This window comes from Xenopus laevis, chromosome 8L (genome assembly GCF_017654675.1).
Source record: "Xenopus laevis strain J_2021 chromosome 8L, Xenopus_laevis_v10.1, whole genome shotgun sequence".
NCBI lineage: Eukaryota > Metazoa > Chordata > Amphibia > Anura > Pipidae > Xenopus > Xenopus laevis.
Window position 1 is genome coordinate 9,361,560 of NC_054385.1, and position 18,732 is coordinate 9,380,291.

The window sequence follows — 18,732 nt, forward strand, 5'->3', positions numbered from 1 at the left end:
AGCAACTCAATGTAGCAAATTGTTCAGATGCTCCTGGATCACTGAGCTGCCAGACTGAGACACCAGAGACAGGAGCATTAAAATCTAAACTTCAAATTTTGGGAGAATGGTGAAAAATTTAAGATGGAAAGCAATTAAAAAAAAGTATTTGTTTCTGGTGAACAATCTGAAAACAACTCAACTGGAAAAAGTGTTTGGAAGGTTTAAACCTATGTCACCCTTAAATCCAGGGTAAGGGTCTCATCTTCCCGAGTGACCCTCTGAGTATGAAGAGTACGTGAGCAGTGCAGCATTTCCAATGGCAAGAATTCACAGGCAGTCCATGCTCTCCTCCTGGGTGAATCACTGTTGGGTGAATGTGTGCATGAGTCACATGGCTGCTATGCCTTGAAATCCGATCCTTTCTCCGTGCTTCTCTTTCATTCATGGCTCCTTCCTCCGAAAAGCCTCATTCCTTTTGGTTAACGGTGCCGATCAACAGGGGAAATAGCCTCAAATATAAGAATTTGCAGAATAAAAGCAAACTTTTAAGCCTTTTAAGAAATATTCGGCACAATTTCTGGAACTGAAAACAGTATCTGTCTTTGGCAGTTCTTTGCATTGCTGGTTCTGACTACTAGGGAAGCACAGAATCCACTATTTAGGATTCGGCCGAATCCCAGAATCCTTTATGGAAGATTTTCCCGAATACAGAACCAAGCCCGAATTCTAATTTGCATGTGGGAAAGGAGAAAGTGGAAAAAGAATGTTTTGCTTCCCTGTTTTGAGACTAAAAGATTTACCTTCCCACACCTAATTTACATATGCAAATTAGGATTCGGTTCGGCAACACACAAGATTTCTGCTGAATCCGAATACTGCTGTAAAAGGCCGAATCCTGGATTCGGTGCATCCCTAATTGGTATATGTACCAGTGAAACCATGTAGAAGTAGTGAGCTGACTCAAAATTTCCCAAATTTGCAGGTCAGTTAGGGACGGACGTTGCTTTCAGTAGCAATCTCCAAACAACTTTTTCAATTCATTTATTACAGGCATGGAATCTGTTATCCAGAAAGCTCTGAATTACAGGAAGGCCTTCTCCCATAGGCCCCATTTTAAACAAATAATTCAAATTTTTAAAAATCATTCCCTTTTTTTTATCAGACCTGTTATCCAGAATGCTTGGGACCTAGGGTTTTTCAAATAACTGATCTTTCTGTAATTCATGCCTTAAGTCTACTAGAAAATCATATAAACATTAAGGGACAGATGTATTAAGGGTCGAATATCGAGGGTTAATTAACCCTCGATATTCAACTGGCGAATTAAAATCCTTCGAATTCGAATATTGAACGATTAAATCCTTCGAATCGAACGATTCGAAGGATTTTAATCCATCGATCGAAGGATTATCGTTCGACCAAAAAAAGATACAGTATCTAAGCCTATGGGGACCTTCCCCATAGGCTAACATTGACTTCGGTAGCTTTTAGCTTTTAGGTGGTGAACTAGGGGGTTTTTTCTTAAAGAGACAGTACTTTGACTATCGAATGGTCGAATAGTCGAACGATTTTTAGTTCGAATCGTTCGATTCTAAATCAAAGGTCGAAGTAGCCCATTCGATGGTCAAAGTAGCCAAAAAAATACTTCGAAATTCAAAGTATTATTTCTTCTATTCCTTCACTCGAACTTAGTGAATGGGCCCCTAAATAAACACGCTAGGTTGGTTTTGCTTCCAATAAGGATTAATTATATCTGCAGAATGATTGAGACCTGGGGTTTTCAGATAACTGATCTTTCTGTAATTTGGATCTTCATACCTTAAGTCTACTAGAAAATCTGTCTGGTTTTGCTTCCAATAAGGATTAATTATATCTTAGTTTGGATAAAGTACAAGCGACTGTTTTATTATTACAGAGATAAAGGAAATCCTTTTTTAAAATTTGGATTATTTCATTGTAGTGGAGTCTATGGGATACGACCATTCCGTAATTTGGAGCTTTCTGGATAACGGGTTTCTGGATAACGGATCCCATACCTGTTGTACTAAAAAAGTACCTTGTATCTTGATCCCAAGGATTTAGTTCTGGATTCGGCCTTTTTTCAGCAGGATTCGGATTCGTCCGAATTCTTCTGCACGGCTGAACCGAATCGGAATCCTAATTTGCATATGCAAATTAGGGGTGGGAAGGAAAAGCCCGTGACTTTTTGTCACAAAACAAGGAAATAAAAGATGTTTCAGATTCGGTTCAGTATTCGGCCGAATCTTTCGCAAAATAGTGTATTCGGTGCATCCCTAATTTAATATTTAAACTGTTTTGTTTTAGCAGACTTAACATATGGAGATCCAAATTATGCAAAGATCACATGCCTGTATTTAATTTATACTGGAAACTGTTGGGTTTACTACCCCTTTAAGCATTCTGTATTGTTCGGTATCCATAAGGCTTTAACTCAAGACTAGGGGCCACATTATCACAGATGGATAGTTAAAGGGACAGTAATGCAGTTACTAAATGCATGTGCCAAAGCTTGCACTCTTATATTTTTATTCTTTTATGTACATTATACTAATGGTCAGTTCTGAACAGGGTGCAAACCCACTCCAGAGTAGTAACCCATAGCAACCATACATTTGCTTTTCTTATTATAAGTGCGCTACACCCATAAGAGCTAGTTGCTGTAGGTTACTGCACTTGGAATGCCAGTAAATGATGCTGCGGGTATTACGTGAAGCCTTATGTGGGTTCCCTAAGGGGGTTTGTACCCATGTGCTCTTGTTAATGTGTTTCCAGCATGTTCCGCTGCATGGCAGCATGTGATAATTGGTTCCATTCTTCCCATAAGGAGGGAGATCAGCGCCGAATGCAGATGGATCAAGAACTCGTTTTCTGTGGTCAGCACTGGCAGGGGACAAAACCTGCAGGGAAGTAGGAGATCGAATAAAGGGGGGGGGGGGATACGGGTTTGTGAAAATCAAAGTCCACAGTCCAGAATAATATATGGAATTTTGGTCATTAGTTGAAAAAATAATATTTATTGGAGATTCCCATAGATCCTCTTTAGCCGGTGCCTATGGTACATATGGATGGTAGGTGTGTCCGAAAAAGGCCCATTCCAGGAGCACAGTAGGATGGACAAATAGCAGGGGACCTTTTTACCCATAAAGTGGATCACCGCACCAGAGGCCTCCCCTTCAGACTAGAAGAAAAGAACTTTCATTTGAAGCAACGTAGGGGGTTCTTCACAGTCAGGACAGTGAGGTTGTGGAATGCACTGCCGGGTGATGTTGTGATGGCTGATTTAGTTAATGACTATAAGAATGGCTTGGATGATTTTTTGGACAGACATAATATCAAAGGCTATTGTGATACTAAACTCTATAGTTAGTATAGATATGGGTATATAGAATATATGTGAAAGTAGGGAGGGGTGTGTGTATGGATGCTGGGTTTTCATTTGGAGGGGTTGTACTTGATGGACTCTTTTTTCAACCCAATTTAACTATGTAATTATGTAACTATGTAGCCAATCACAGCAATGCATTTATACAAGGAAAGATGAACTGTAATTCCCTTTTAGGTCTGTTTAGCTCAGGGCCAGAACTAGAGGTAGGCAAAAGAGGCACCTGTCTAGGGCATAATAATGAGGGGGTGCTGGGCAGGTGCCTGTTGAAGGCCCTCTGCCTACCCCTAGTCCTACCCCATGTCCAACCCCTAGTCCTACCTCTAGTTCCACCCCTAGTCCTACCTCTAGTTCCACCCCTAGTCCTACCCCTGGTCCTACCTCTAGTCCTACCCCAGGTCCTACCCCTAGTCATACCTCTAGTCCTACCCCTAGTTCCACTCCTATTCCTACCCCTAGTCCTACCTCTAGTCCTACCCCTAGTATTACCCCTAGTTCCACTCCTAGTCCTACCCCTAGTCCTACACCTAGTCAAACCTCTAGTCCTACCTCTAGTCCTACCCCTAGTCCTACCTCTAGTCCTACCCCTTGTATTACCCCTAGTTCCACTCCTAGTCCTACCCCTAGTCCTACCTCTAATCCTACCCCTAGTCCTACCTCTAGTCCTACCTCTAATCCTACCCCTAGTCCTACCCCTAGTCCTACACCTAGTCATACCTCTAGTCCTACCTCTAGTCCTACCCCTAGTTCCACTCCTAGTCCTACCCCTAGTCCTACCTCTAATCCTACCCCTAGTCCTACCCCTAGTCCTACACCTAGTCATACCTCTAGTCCTACCTCTAGTCCTACCCCTAGTCCTACACCTAGTCATACCTCTAGTCCTACCTCTAGTCCTACCCCTAGTATTACCCCTAGTTCCACTCCTAGTCCTACCCCATGTCCTACCTCTAATCCTACCCCTAGTCCTACCCCTAGTCCTACCTCTAATTCTACCCCTAGTCCTACCCCTAGTCCTACCCCTAGTCCTACCTCTAGTAGATACAAAATGAAAAAGAACTTAACTGCTGCAATCTAGAAGGCCTGTTAAAAGGGCCATAGTTGGTGGCATATAACCCCCAGTTCACAGGGCGCATATATAAACCACAAAAAGATATCCCAAAAACTCTGTAATTTAATTAAAAAAAGTGTTTTTATTTAACATAGGATTAAAAGAATAGGCAAACGGTACAACTGGTATTCCACCTTACGCGTTTCATACCTTCTGGTACTCGTTCATAGAAATGCCTATAAATAAGTACCAGAAGGTATGAAACGCGTACAGCGGATTACCAATTGGTCGGTATGCCTATTCTTTGAATTCTATGTTAAATGAACACTAGCTTTTTAAACTTAATTACAGAGTTTTTGGGATATCTTTTTGTGTTTGCCATTTAGATAGAAGCCCAGGGTTTTCTGTTAGTGTCGGGAAGTTGTTGCAGGACCATTTGGATAAACCCGGGAAACTGTCATGTTGTCTGACTGGAGCTCTCGCTAATGGTGTGCTGCATTGCTGAGTACAATAGCATCTGACAGGTCTGGCCCACTAGAGATTCCGTAGCGGTCGGTGATCTGACGCAGTTCCTGAATCTTTAACAAGCTTCGAAAAGTAGTGATAAAATTCTAAATATTCCTTCTGCAGGCTCCGGTATGTTAGGGAGTGCTGTGTATTGTTTAGAAAAAGAAAAAGTATGTGAGGTACAAAAAATAATAATCTAATGACATCCGCCATGTTTTTACCACGAATTTCAGCATCGACCTGTGCCCCAAAATCGCTGCTCCCGGTACATTGTAGCAATGTTTTGATATCTGTATCCTTGATGTCAGCTGAGTGGGGCTTTAACCAAATGTTGGACTTCAAATGGGGTCTTAAACTAAAAAAAAACACCCGGAAGACACAAATCAGGATTAATAAACCTTTACTCTTCATCTTCACAAAAAGGACAACAAAAGCAAAGGACAAGAAAGGTTATCCCAAAACTCAACATTATATTGAAAATATACTCTTAATTCAAAAATCATGTTAAAAAATAGGCATACAGACCACATGGTATTCCGCCTTGCGCGTTTCATACCCCCCGTACTTATTCATAGGCATTAATGACCCCCAACAGGTCACGAAAATGTATTTAACAAACACAAAGGTGGAGGGTAGTGGGAGTAGCGATATATTAAGCACCCCGTCCACTGATTAATATTTTCGACCTTTTATAATTGCATACCTGCCAACATTTTAAAAACGAAAAGAGGGACTACACCAGTTTTGTGGCCACACGCCCTAAATACCATGTCCATTTTACAAAATTCGGCAGGTTAAGGAAAGTTTGAACACATTTCTGGAAGTTTTAGGGCAATGTTTTATGTGTTGGAACAGTTTTGCAAATGAATGTGTATTGCCCTTTAAAGGGGTTGTTCACCTTTAAATGAACTTTTAGTATGATGTAGAGATGGATATTCTGAGATAATCCCCAAATGGTTATCATTTATTATTTGTGGTTTTTTACTTATTTAGCTTTTTATTCAGCAGCTCTCCAGTAATTTTCAGCAATCTGGCTGCTAGGGTCCAAATTCCCCTAGCAACCATGCATTTATTTTTATAATAGACTGGAATATGAATAAGAGAGGCCTGAATAGAAAGAGGAGTAATAAAACGTAGCAATAACAATATATTTGTAGCCTTACAGAACAATTGTTTTTTTAGATGGGGTAAGTGACCCCCACTTGACCGCTGGAAAGAGTCAGAAGTAGAAGGCAAATAATTAAAAAAAACTATAAAAAAAATAGATAATGAAGACCAACTGAAAAGTTGCTTAGAATTGGCCATTCTATAACTTAACTTAACTTAAGGGTAAACCCCACCCCTTTAAGCTGTGTATCTCAGTTCTCCCAAGAGAATTTGCTCATCTTAAATAGTTACAATTGTATCTTTGCTTATTTTAAATTGTTACAAATAGGGATGCACTGAATCCTGGATTCAGTTCGGGATTTTGCCTTTTTCAGCAGGAATCTTTGTGCATGGCCGAACCGAATCCTAATCCTAATTTGCATATGTAAATTAGGCGTGGGAAGGGAACTCACGTGACTTTTTGTCACATAACAAGGAAGTAAAAAACATTTTTCCCCACCTTTTCCTTTCCCACCCTTAATTTGCATATGCAAATTAAGTTTCAGATGCGGTTCGGTAGTCGGCCGAATCCTTTATGAAGGATTCAGGGATTTGGCCAAATCCCAAAAAGTGGATTCAGTGCATTCCTAGTTACAAATGTATCAAAGTGCAGGCGTTGCGTTTTCTTGGCTCTCTGCCAAGAGCCTCTTGTTTAATTACATCTCAGAGTAAGTTTATATCTTTTTCTGGCTGTTCAGTGCAGGAAATCAAAGAGAAATTCGGGACATTTCAGTAATAATATGGGAGCTTTCAAAATCTGGACTGTCCCGTGAAAAACAGGAGGTATGACATTGGTGGGGTAAAGAGTTATCAAGGGAGCGAGGCGATTGGGGTCACTGGTGCTTATTGGGGTCTGTTCCGGCTGAGCCACAATGGGGTAACGGAGTTAGCAAGGGAGCAGGGATTGGTGATTGGGGTCAAGCTAGGCTTTCATGGGTCTCTAGGAAAACAAAGTCATTCAGTTCAAATCTTTATCCAATTGGCATTCAAACACCCAGGGGGGGGATTATTCCCACATTTTGGGAACCATTTCAGTAATCCATTGTTTTAACAAGAGGTTATTGTGTAAGGACCTCCAGAGAAACCCCTTTTTTTTACCTCCAGAGAAACCCCTTTTTTTACCATTTCTACCCTCTCTATACTTCATCTATTCATGCCACCTTCTAGAAAAAGTACACTTATCTTCCTTTTAATATCAATACCAAGAAGAATACAACCCTAGCTGCACACGTCGCTTGTTTTATTTCAATCCTACACACACGAGACAATCGTTTTCTGCCTCTATAAACATGCCTGAAACTGCCAGTCCGATCTTATTATTTAAACAGCAGAAATTAGCTGCCAGATACTGTACCACTGTAAAAGAGAAGGAACGTCTTAATGCATGTCATTTTTCAGACAAGGTTACACTGCTGTGCTTAAAGATTATTTCCGATGATTGTCTCCCTCTGCTGGGGTTAAGGTTTATAGGGTGGGCACATCAAAAAAAAAAAATCTATACATATCTTTTTTTGTTTTTTTCCTATAGACTATGTGAATACGGGCGATTCTGTTTAATCTTTTAAAAGGGATGAAACGTCATCTTACAGAGTTAAAGGAGTGCGTTAGAATCTCTGAAAAGAGGGTGGATTTGTAGGTAATGGTATATATTTATTTTTTTATCCTTTAGTTTTCAAGTTATATGCCCTGTTGTGCATCACCTATCCCCAGCTCCAATGCCGCCTGTGATTGTCTCCCACTGGACAACGAAGCTGGCACTCGCTTCTATTTCATAGCTGAGTGATGTACATGGGGGGCAATAGAATCTATAACTCTAAAACAATAGGGAACAAATAAATATACAGGTAGGCGATCTGTTATATGGAAACTGTTAACCAAAAATCTCAGAATTACGGGAAGGCCGTCTCGCATAGACTCCATTTTAATCAAATGATTCTAAGTTTTAAAAATGATTTCTTTTTTCTGTGTAATAATAAAACAGTCGCTTTTACTTGATCCCAACTAAGATATAATTAATCCTTATTGGAAGCAAAACCAGCCTATTGGGTTTATTTAATGTTTAAATAATTTTTTTAGTTGATATAATGAATGGAGATCTAATTTACGGAAAGACCCATAATCTGGAAAACCCCAGGTCCCAAGCATTAGTGATGGGCGAATCTGTATCGAAACGGCCAAAAATTCACGAAACGCAGGTGTCAAAATAATTTTGACAATTTTTATACGCGAGACTATTTGGTCCAAATGCATTCAAGTCAATGGGTGTCCGAATAATTTTGACGCAAGGCAATTTTTTTTTTGAGACGGCGGATATTTTGCTGCCGAATTGTCGCCGTTGTTTGGCAAATGAATTTGCTTGTGGCAAAATGCACTGCAATTTCATGTCTGCTGAATTTATTCGCCAATCTCTATTCGGGATAACAGCCCTATACCTGTATGTTGGCAAATTTGCACTTGGGCAGTATCCAATCCAGATGATCGTTTTCACTGTTCAACTGCAGCTGGCTGAAAATAACGAATCACTGACTGGTTGCTATGGGTTACTGCCCAGGTGCAAATTTGCTCACTGTTAATGAGTTATTTAGGGTCTGTCTCCTATTTAACAGGCACTGGCTGAAAGCTCATCTGAGTGTCAGATGAGGGGAAAAAAAAACGCTTCCAACTAAGGGCTCTTAGGGCAAGGCCAGACATGGCGTTTTTGCGGCGTTTTTACGTTGCGTTTTTAAAAAAGAACAGGCAGGCATAAATACACATAAACTGCACTACCACTGAAACTAATGGAAAACGCACTATGGCAACTCACACAGGGTGCTTGCCAGTTGAAATCCGCCACAGGACGCCAGTATTGGTGTTTTTTAGCAGAAATGCCAATACGTCAAGAAACTACCAAATCAATAGACTCCATGGGATCTGCACGTTTGAAACCACACTTTGCGTAAATACGCAGCACATTTTAAATATGGCATCCAAATTCTCAATGAAAACAATGAGAAGTGCATGTTGGGAAAAGAATCCTACGTGCTGAAAAACGCATGAAAAATGCATGCTGACGGACGCATGTGGTTCCAGTGGCGTATTTACGCCTAACTGTTCTTTTTAAAAAACATAACGTTAAAAAGCCGCGTCTGGCCTTGCCCTTACAGACAAGTGTTTTTAGTTGTGCTCCCCTGTGTTCCGGTTTCATGCGTTCAGCCGCAGGGGAGCGCAGGAGTAGACGCACTGGCTTCTTTTCAAGGGGGCTGTACTCACACAGACGCTTGTAAGCGCTGAACACAGGAGAAATGCAACATGCTGCGTCCCAACCTGCGTTCGTCGCTTACATGCGTCTGTGTGAGTACAGCCCCCTTGAAAAGAAGCCAGTGCGTCTACTCCTGCGCTCCCCTGCGGCTGAACGCATGAAACCGGAACAAAGCTAAAAATGCTCGTCTGTAAGATCTCTAACAGTGACCCCAATCCCTCACTCCTATATATTCCTACTATAGACATGTGAGACTGCCGCTGGAAGGCCTACCATCCATTATTTACTATTCTACCTTTATACCTGAACATATGCACCTTAGGCAGAAATAATGACTGTTGCCTGTGCCATTGTCAGGAGCCAAAATAAGCAGCACAGAACCTCCTGAATATGTATCAAGAATTTACTGGGTTGCCTGAAAATTTCCACTGTAACGACAGGCTGACTAGCCACATATTTCCTCTCACAGCCCTCCTGTTTTGTTGTTATTATTATCTATTCCCTGTGGAATGCAGCGCAGACGTATGCAGTTAGCAGATAGGCTTGCCGATATAATACCGGTAAGAATGATGGTTGATCCCAATGTTATTAATAGGGAAAAAGATAAATATATAGGAAGGCCGGTATTTTTTTCCAGAAGAGGTGGCAACAATATTTGCAGCACTGCCATCAGGAGAGGACAGCCTGGACTGCTGTTGGACTCCAGTGAATTATAGGGGCAAGAGTGCTACACGTTTCCCCCCTTTTCATGCTGTAATATGGGGGCACAAGATGCTGCCGGGAGGGGATAAACGTAACATTGATTCAGCCTGACCCTTTGAGCCTGAGCTGTTGTGAGGAATGCTGGTCACATGACTATTGCCCCAGGAAGGAGAGAGAGAAACAGTACAAACTGTGCAGGGGAAGACTGGTATGTGCCTCCTGTGTGTGAGAGAGAATAGAGGTGTAAATATGTGTCTGACTGTGTGTGTGTGACAGAAACATGTGTATGTATATGTGTCTGACTGTGTGTGTGTATTTGTTCCTATGTGAGGGGAAACATGTGTATGTAATATGTGTCTGACTGGCTTTGTAGGTCTGAGAGAAACTTGTATGTATATGTGCCTGACTGTGTGTGTGTGAGAGAAAACTTGTGTATTTGTTCCTATGTGAGAGGAAACATGCATGTGTGTGTGTGTGTATGTGTGAGAGAAAACACGTGTATGTAATATGTGACTGACTGGCTTTGTATGTGTGAGAGAGGAACCATGTTTGTATTTGTTCCTGTGTGAGAGAAAACATGTATGTGCTTGACTGGCTGTGTGTGTGAGAGAAACATGTATGTGCCTGTGTGAGAGAAAACATGGGTATGTGTATGTGCTTGACTGGCTTTGTATGTTTGAGAAATAAACATGTTTGTTTGTGTGTATGTGCCTGTGTGAGAGACACATGCATGTGTATGTGCTTGACTGGCTGTGTGTGTGAGAGACACATGCATGTGTATGTGCTTGACTGGCTGTGTGTGTGAGGGAAACATGTATGTGTATGTGCTTGACTGGCTGTGTGTGTGAGGGAAACATGCATGTGAATGTGCTTGTGTGAGAGAAAACATGGGGTCGATTTATCAAAGAGTGAAGTTAGAGATCTAACTAGCGCCTCTCTCCATTCATTTCTGAGGGTTTTTTAAAGGTGTATTTATCAAAGGGCGAAAGTGAAAGTTCACCATTTGATAAATGCGCCTATAAAAATCCCATAGAAATGAATGGAGAGAGGCGGTATTTCACTGTGCGGACTGTGGAGATCTCTAACTTTACTCTTTGATAAATCGACCCCTGTGTGTATACAATATGTGCCTGACTGAGTGTGTATGTGTGAGAGAAACATGTGTATGTGTATGTGTATGACGGCTTTATCCTGTAATGTATGATGCACACATTTATCAATGTCATTATGTATGTTCTGGAGGGCTTTATACATGAATGTGGCACTGTCTTTATTGTGCCTGCTGATATTATATATAATGTTAACATGGATCTGACTGCGTCAATATTGTTTTTTTAATCCACCCCAAAACAAAAATCTTACCCTTACTCTCTGCCTTCACCTAAACGTTTTTAGTTGTTTGTGGCCCAAGATTTCTCATGGAAGCCCTGGCCAATGGCAGCCAGATCATTATTAGTAGCAGTTGGAAAAATTGGGGTGTTAGAGCCCAGCAACAGAGCTGAACTAACCTCTCATTCAATAGAATGGTGCCCAAAGTATTCAAACATATTCTTACTGATATCTGCTTTGATAAATCAAAATCAGTCAGTTGGTTAAACACTTCCTTGATTGAATTTTTAATAATAATAATAATAATAATAATCTGCCCCAACGTCATCCATTGGTGTTAAAGGTTTGTCCATGCGTTTCCTCAGAGGATGACTGTCTCACCCAGACTGCCCTGACTGTACTCATGAAAAACTGTCAGCCACAATAGGAGCCGTGGAAAATGCTGTACAGGCGTCAAGCTGGGAACAACCATATGGCGTGCCTGGGTGTGAGCTGCAATCTGTGTTTGCTTCCAGTGGTGGTCCTTTTTATCCTGCTGAGTGATAAGGGTGGGAAATCTGACACCCCCCCAATGTTTTAACATTCCTTTCATCTTCTGCCAGCATTTAGCCAAGAATTATGGGAGATGTAGTCTCACAACCTCTGCTTTATAGTCTAGTCTGAGAGGTTATTTATGAACAGAATATAAAGTGAAATTTTACACTGATGTTTTTTACCCATGATGCCGCATTTCCCCCCGGAATCCAGGATAATTGCAGAATTGTCAAAAATAACGCAAGTTTGCATTCGATTCTTTTGGTGCAAGTCTGCTGTGCCTATTGCCGCATGAAAATGAAAATATTGCAATGTTTAGAAGCAAGTCGTTTTAAAGGGTACCTACTGTCAAAAATTAATTTTCTCCCACTGGATTGCTGTTCACCTTTAGGTTAAGTTTTAGTATGTTATAGGATGGCTAATTCTAAGCAACTTTTCAATTGGTCTCCATTATTTATTTATTTTATACTTTTTTAATAATTTGACTTTTTCTTCCAACCTACAAATGGGAGGGGGGTCACTGACCCCATCTAAACAAATGCTCTGCAAGGCTACACATGTATTGTTAGAGCTACTTTTATATCACTCCCCTTTCTTTGCAGGCCCTCTCCTATTCATATTCCAAATCAGTGCATGGTTTCTATGGTAATTTGGACCCTAGCAACCAGATTGCTAAAACGGCAAACTGGAGAGCTGCTGAATAAAAAGCTAAATAAGTCAACAACTACAAATAATAAAAAATGAAACCCAATTGCAAATTGTCTCAGAATATCACTCTACATCCTACTAAAAGTTAACTCGACCCAACTCAACTCTTTCCAACCTACTAATGGGGGGTCACTGACCCCATCTAAAAACAAATGCTCTGCAAGGCTACACATGTATTGTTAGAGCTACTTTTATATCACTCCCCTTTCTTTTCAGGCCCTCTCCTATTCATATTCCAAATCATTGCATGGTTTCTATGGTAATTTGGACCCTAGCAACCAGACTGCTGAAATTGCAAACTGGAGAGCTGCTGAATAAAAAGCTAAATAACTCAAAAAACCACAAATAATAAAAAATGAAACCCAATTGCAAATTGTCTCAGAATATCACTCTCTACATCATACTAAAAGTTAACATGACCTAAATTTCATTACAGGCAGCTGTTAGAACTGATACAATAGTTTCTGATACTCCATCGATACTAATGAGAAATTGTATCAACTAAATGTTGCACAATTGTAACGGTTTAGAGTCTGAATTACTGAGCTGCCAGACTGAAACACCAGAGACAGGAACATTAAAGGAACAGTAACACCAAAAAAAATGAAAGTAATGAAAATATGATGTAGCGTTGCCCTGCATTGGTAAAAAGTGATGTGTTTGCTTCAGAAACACTACTATAGTTCATATAAACAAGCTGCTGAGTAGCAATGGCGGAAATTGAAAACAAGACTATATAGCACAGGTTAAATAGCGGATAACAGATAACACCATTATGTTCTACAGAGCTTATCTACTGTGTAACCTGAGCCTTTTCTCCCTTGAATGGCTGCCCCCTTTGCTACACAGCAGCTTGTTTATATAAACAATAGTAGTGTTTCTAAAGCAAACACAGCAGTTATACCAGTGCAGAGCAACACCAATTTTTATTACTTTAAAACATTTGTTTGATGTTACTGTTCCTTTAAACTTAGATTTTGAAAAAACTGTAAAAAAAAAAAAAAAGAAAGTAATTGGAAAAAGTCTTTATTTCTGGTGAACGATCTGAAACCAACTGAACGGAAACAAAGGTGTTGGAAGGTGAACAACGGCTATAAGGGTAGCTATTTGAGTTGCACATACCACTTCCTGATCATAAATATTCACTCCTTTGTATAAGACTCAGCAGGAAGTGAGAAGCAGAATGGAAAACGGTGTCCCCCCCCCCCCCCCGCAGCTTGAAATAAGAACTTCAAACTTTTCACTGAGTAAAACATAGTTTTGGTACTGCTTGTTTATCTGTGTGACTGGCTGGAAACCCTCCTCGGAGCCAAGATTAGCATTTTAGCTACACCCATGTGTTAATCACAAATGACCACAGGGGGAGATGCACCATGAGAATCCCGCATTGATAAAAGTACTTCCATTCCTATGCTAATTCCAGGGATCCTGGCAGTCTGCAGACAGTTTTTAACCACTTAGTGACAGTCCCCCAGTGTGTCATTGAGCTGTACATGCCATTGTCTGTATACATATCACATACACATATACACATCCAACAGTATAGCACTTTGTGCCATTGTTTGGGAATGCCTTAGGATAATGGGGCCCTTCTGGGCATTTTTAAGTAACCCAAAAACTCTTTAAGTTTACTTTTAGTAAGTTATAGAATGGCCACTTCTAAGCAACTTTTCAATTGGTCTTCATTATTTATTTTTTAATAGTTTCTGACTCTTTCCAGCTTTCAAAGGGGGGTCAGTGACCCCATTTAAAAACATATGCTCTGTAAGGCTACAGATATATTGTTACTTCTTTTATTTTTTTTACTCATCTTGATATCCAGACCCTCTACTATTCATATTCCAGTCTCTTATTCAAATCAATGCATGGTTGCTAGGGGAATTTGGACCCTAAGCAACCAGATTGTCGAAACTGCAAACAGGAGATCTGCCGAATAAAAAGATAAATAATTTAAAAAAAAACTCAAATAATAAAAAACGAAAAGCAATTGCAAATGTTCCCAGAATACCACTCTCTCATACTAAAAGTAAACAACTAATTTAAAGGGGTGGTTTTAAGTTTAATTTTAGGGGCCCAGTTACTTAGTTCGAGTGAAGGAATAGAGGAAAAAAAGTTCGAATTTCGGATGGTCGAATATGGCTACTTCGACCATCGAATGGGCTACTTCGACCTTCGACTACGACCTTCGACTTCGAATCGAACGATTCAAACTAAAAATCTTTCGACTATTCGACCATTCGATAGTCGAAGTACTGTCTCTTTAAAAAATTCTTCGACCCCCTAGTTCGCCATCTAAAACCCTACCGAGGCCAATGTTAGCCTATGGAGAAGGTCCCCATAGGCTCTCTAACCAATTTGTGATCGAAGGAAAACCGTTCGATCGATGGATTAAAATCCTTTGAATCGTTTGATTCGAAGGATTTAATCGTTCGATCGAACGATTATTCCTTCGATCGTTCGATTGTAGGAATAGCGCAAAATCCTTCAACTTCGATATTCCAAGTTGAAGGATTTTACTTTGACAGTCGAATATCGAGGGTTAATTAACCCTCGATATTCGACCCTAGGTAAATGTGCCCCTGAGTATGTTATAGAATGGACCATTCTAAGCAACTTTTCAATTGGTCTTCATTGTTTGTTTGTTTTTATATAGTTTTTTTTAATTATTTGCCTTCTTCACTGACCCCATCTAAAAAAACAAATGTTCTGTAAGGCTACACATGTATTGTTATTATGAAATTCGATCACTAATATTTTTATGCCAGTCCTTTCTTATTCATACTCCGGTCTCTTATTCAAAATCAGTGCATGGTTGCTAGGATAATTTGGGCCCTAGCAACCAGATTGACTGAAATTGCAAACTGGAGAGCTGCTGAATAAAAAGCCATATACTCCTGCCTAGTTAATTGGCTCCTGATTAAGTTGACCATTGTCTATGTGTGTGTATGAATGTGATAGGCGGCTTAGATAATTATTAAGCTATTGATGGAAATTATATATAATCTTTGTCATGTGCTGCAGAATGTGAGTGTTGCACAAGTAAATAAATCTATTATGCAAATGAATGGATCGGTGCCCTATTGCCACTTTAAGATGCCTGATTTCTTGGAAGCGCTTACAAACATCTGAACAATGAGCAATGATTATATTGCAGTTTGTGTATCTTTTTATGAATAACAAAAAGAATATTTTAAACTCCTCCTCCCCAATTGCTCGGCAGAGCTTACTGTAGATCACATGACATATCCGTTTCCTTTTTATTCTAAGCATGGGATGGGCTATATAAGCTATGCACTTCCCTGATCAAACCAAGCCTATGGGCGTAAATGCCATTATTCAGAGGCTTTAGAGATAGGGGTGTAACTAGAGATGGTTGGGCCCCCCAAGCAATATATGCAAGTAGGTCCTGACCTGCCCTGAGTTTTCTTTCTTTAACCCTCTCCCCCCCCCTCCAGGGGATTCCTTCCATAGATCAGACTTGATGAGAAGCCAGAGACAAGGCTGCTGAGCTGCTTGGAATTCACAAGGCAGGAAATTGTAGGGCTGCCTCTGGGGAGTGGGGATGCCATAGGGCAAGCACATACCTTCCTCCTTAGCTGAACATATGAGCAGTTGTGTGAAAGTAAAAAAAAAAAACTGTAGTTACCCCCATGGACTTATCTATTTCCAGAAAGGCTGTGTATAGTACGGCAAGATGATATTCCACAAAGACAGAAACATTTATTGCACGACTTGGCTCCCTTATCAGGTTGCCAACTTTTTTTTTTTGCATACAAATAAGTTGGGCTGTCCTCTCACCAAATGTACCCTTCATTTAAATCCTGTGCATATGCTGATCAGATATTATGATTAGCCCCAGCAAGGGCCACCCAGTGGGTGAGCTATAGGGTATCAGATAAAATAGGAACATGTAGGAGAGCAACTTGTTTTCCCACCCAGGACACCTACTGTTTTGCAGAGGAAGGGGCAAGTGGGACTGTGTGTATAATCAAGTATAAACAAGATGATAAGGAATAGTAAGGAAGGGGGATGTCAGTGAAGGAGGCTGTAACAGCGGGGTTGTGTATATGGTTAATTAGGATGCTATCAGGAAAAGGGGATTGTATGTGTGGGATAATGTGTACAGAAAGGCAAAATGGTGTAATAGGGAATAATTGTACTGTGACCTCTCCAGACCGAGTAGCCCACATATTGGCCCCTGTATGTGGCCCGTGAAAGTCCTGACTGATCAATATCCATCTGAACATTGTCCAGATATTGATTGGGCAGATTGGAAAATCCAGACGAGTCTCCATTAGCTCCAGACCAGACTATTGTTATGATCAGATTATCCTAAACGTTTGGTCAGAGAACCCAAAGGAGAAGGGGCCTCAAGACGAGAAAATATGGGATGTGCCGAAGGCAAAGTGGGTGGGAGTTGCAGGATTTGGGGGGGTTTGGGTGGATTGTGGTACGTTCTTGATATAATAAGGGTGGATGATCTGGTGGATCAGGGCGGGCTCAGGCATGATGCATTTTCTTCCATTGGGGCTTCATTTATATGGTTTGTAGGGCCCACCATCCTGCAAGCCCAGGTGACTGGTGGGCTAATAATTTGGGCTTTATAAGGGGGTAGGGCACTGCTAAGTTTGTATATATGGCCCCTGTTTACTTTAAGGATGTACTGAATCCAGGATTCCGTTTGGGATTCGGCCTTTTTCAGCAGGATTCGGATTCCGCCAAATCCTTCTGCCAGGCCAAACCAAATCCTAATTTGCATATGCAAATTTGGTGGCGGGGAGGGAAATTGTGTGACTTTTTGTAACAAAACAAGGAAGTAAAAAATGTTTTCCCCTTCCCATAGCTAATCTGCATATGCAAATTAGGATTTGGATTTGGTTTGGTATTTGGCCGCATCTTTCGCAAAGGATTTTTGGGTTTGGCCGAATCCAAAATAGTGGATTCGGTGCATCCCTAGTTTACTTATGGTGCTCCTGCAATAGTGGAAATGCTATAACTGCAGGACAGTGTGTCTAGTACGGCAACATGAAATCAAGGAAAGGGGAAGCACAATTGTGTTTGAGAATGCATTTTCCCTAGGCCCCTCTGCGATCACAGTATCTGTTATATATCGTAGTTACACCACTGGTCAGAATCAGCCGTGCAGAAAATATAAACAGACAGACAGACACTGCTTTTTTAACAGATAACTCAAATCACTGAAAACACTGAATGAATGGGCATATTGGAACATTGCTTAGAATGACATTTTCTATTATGAGGCACGATGAAGATCCCTTCAATTCTGAAAGATATTCCCAATAGCTATTCCCTGCCTTGCATTTCCCCTCTCTCCATTCCGTATCTCCCAGTTCTGAAGTGATGAATGATATTCCTTTCCTGATCCGCCAGTTGGCTACCAGCAATAGTCACGGGGGAATGGCAGAGCGCTGCGCTGTTCCTCTGGGCTGGCTATTAAAATCTAAACATAGCCGAGCTGTAAATGCAGGAGAGCAGGGAGTACTTGGCTTTCAGACTGACTAGAGCCCAGTGCAACTGCCTGTACTCACTGCCTACTTTCACTTTACCCTCTGGACTTCTCTAGCTATACATTTTGATTGAACTTTTGTCTACTGCCCAATGTGATGCATCCTGCTGCTAACAGAAAGTGAAACTGCTTTGTTTTGGGTTTTTTTCTTCATTTTTTTACCTATCCGAATGATTTTAGCCTTTCACTTTCATTCTCAGCGCCGGCTTTGGGAGAACTGGCAGCCTTGCAGGCTCTTATTAAGGGAGGATTAAGGGATCGTGGCTATTCTGTATAGAACATTATTGTCCTAAAGTGCTGGCATATTGCACAGTGACGTAAGGGCAATTAAAGGGAATGTAAACCTGAACAATTTTGCTTTATGAAAGAATTTATTTATTGTAAATGTTAATTTGCAAATGCAGTGTTTGTCCCTTTCTATTCTATTATCTTGTGGGTCTGATTTTTTACAAGTGTAGCAGAAGGCAGCTGATTCAGACTTGTGGCTGATTGTGCGACATTGTTTCTAGAGACAGAACTAGTAACATAGTAAAGGTGGCCATACATAGGGAACGTGCAGGCCAAAGGAATGGACATCTTACAACATGTGTTTGGCCACCTTTGTATTG

At 40.7% G+C, this 18,732-nt stretch overlaps 1 long non-coding RNA gene across 1 annotated transcript in view; it reads left to right on the plus strand.

Moving 5' to 3' along the window:
• LOC121396877 overlaps positions 1-18,732 on the plus strand; it is a 97,875-nt gene that overhangs the window by 14,931 nt on the left and 64,212 nt on the right. The window contains exon 3 of the long non-coding RNA XR_005963237.1: positions 7,615-7,722. This is a non-coding gene — a long non-coding RNA (uncharacterized LOC121396877). The remainder of the gene's footprint in view (positions 1-7,614; positions 7,723-18,732) is intronic.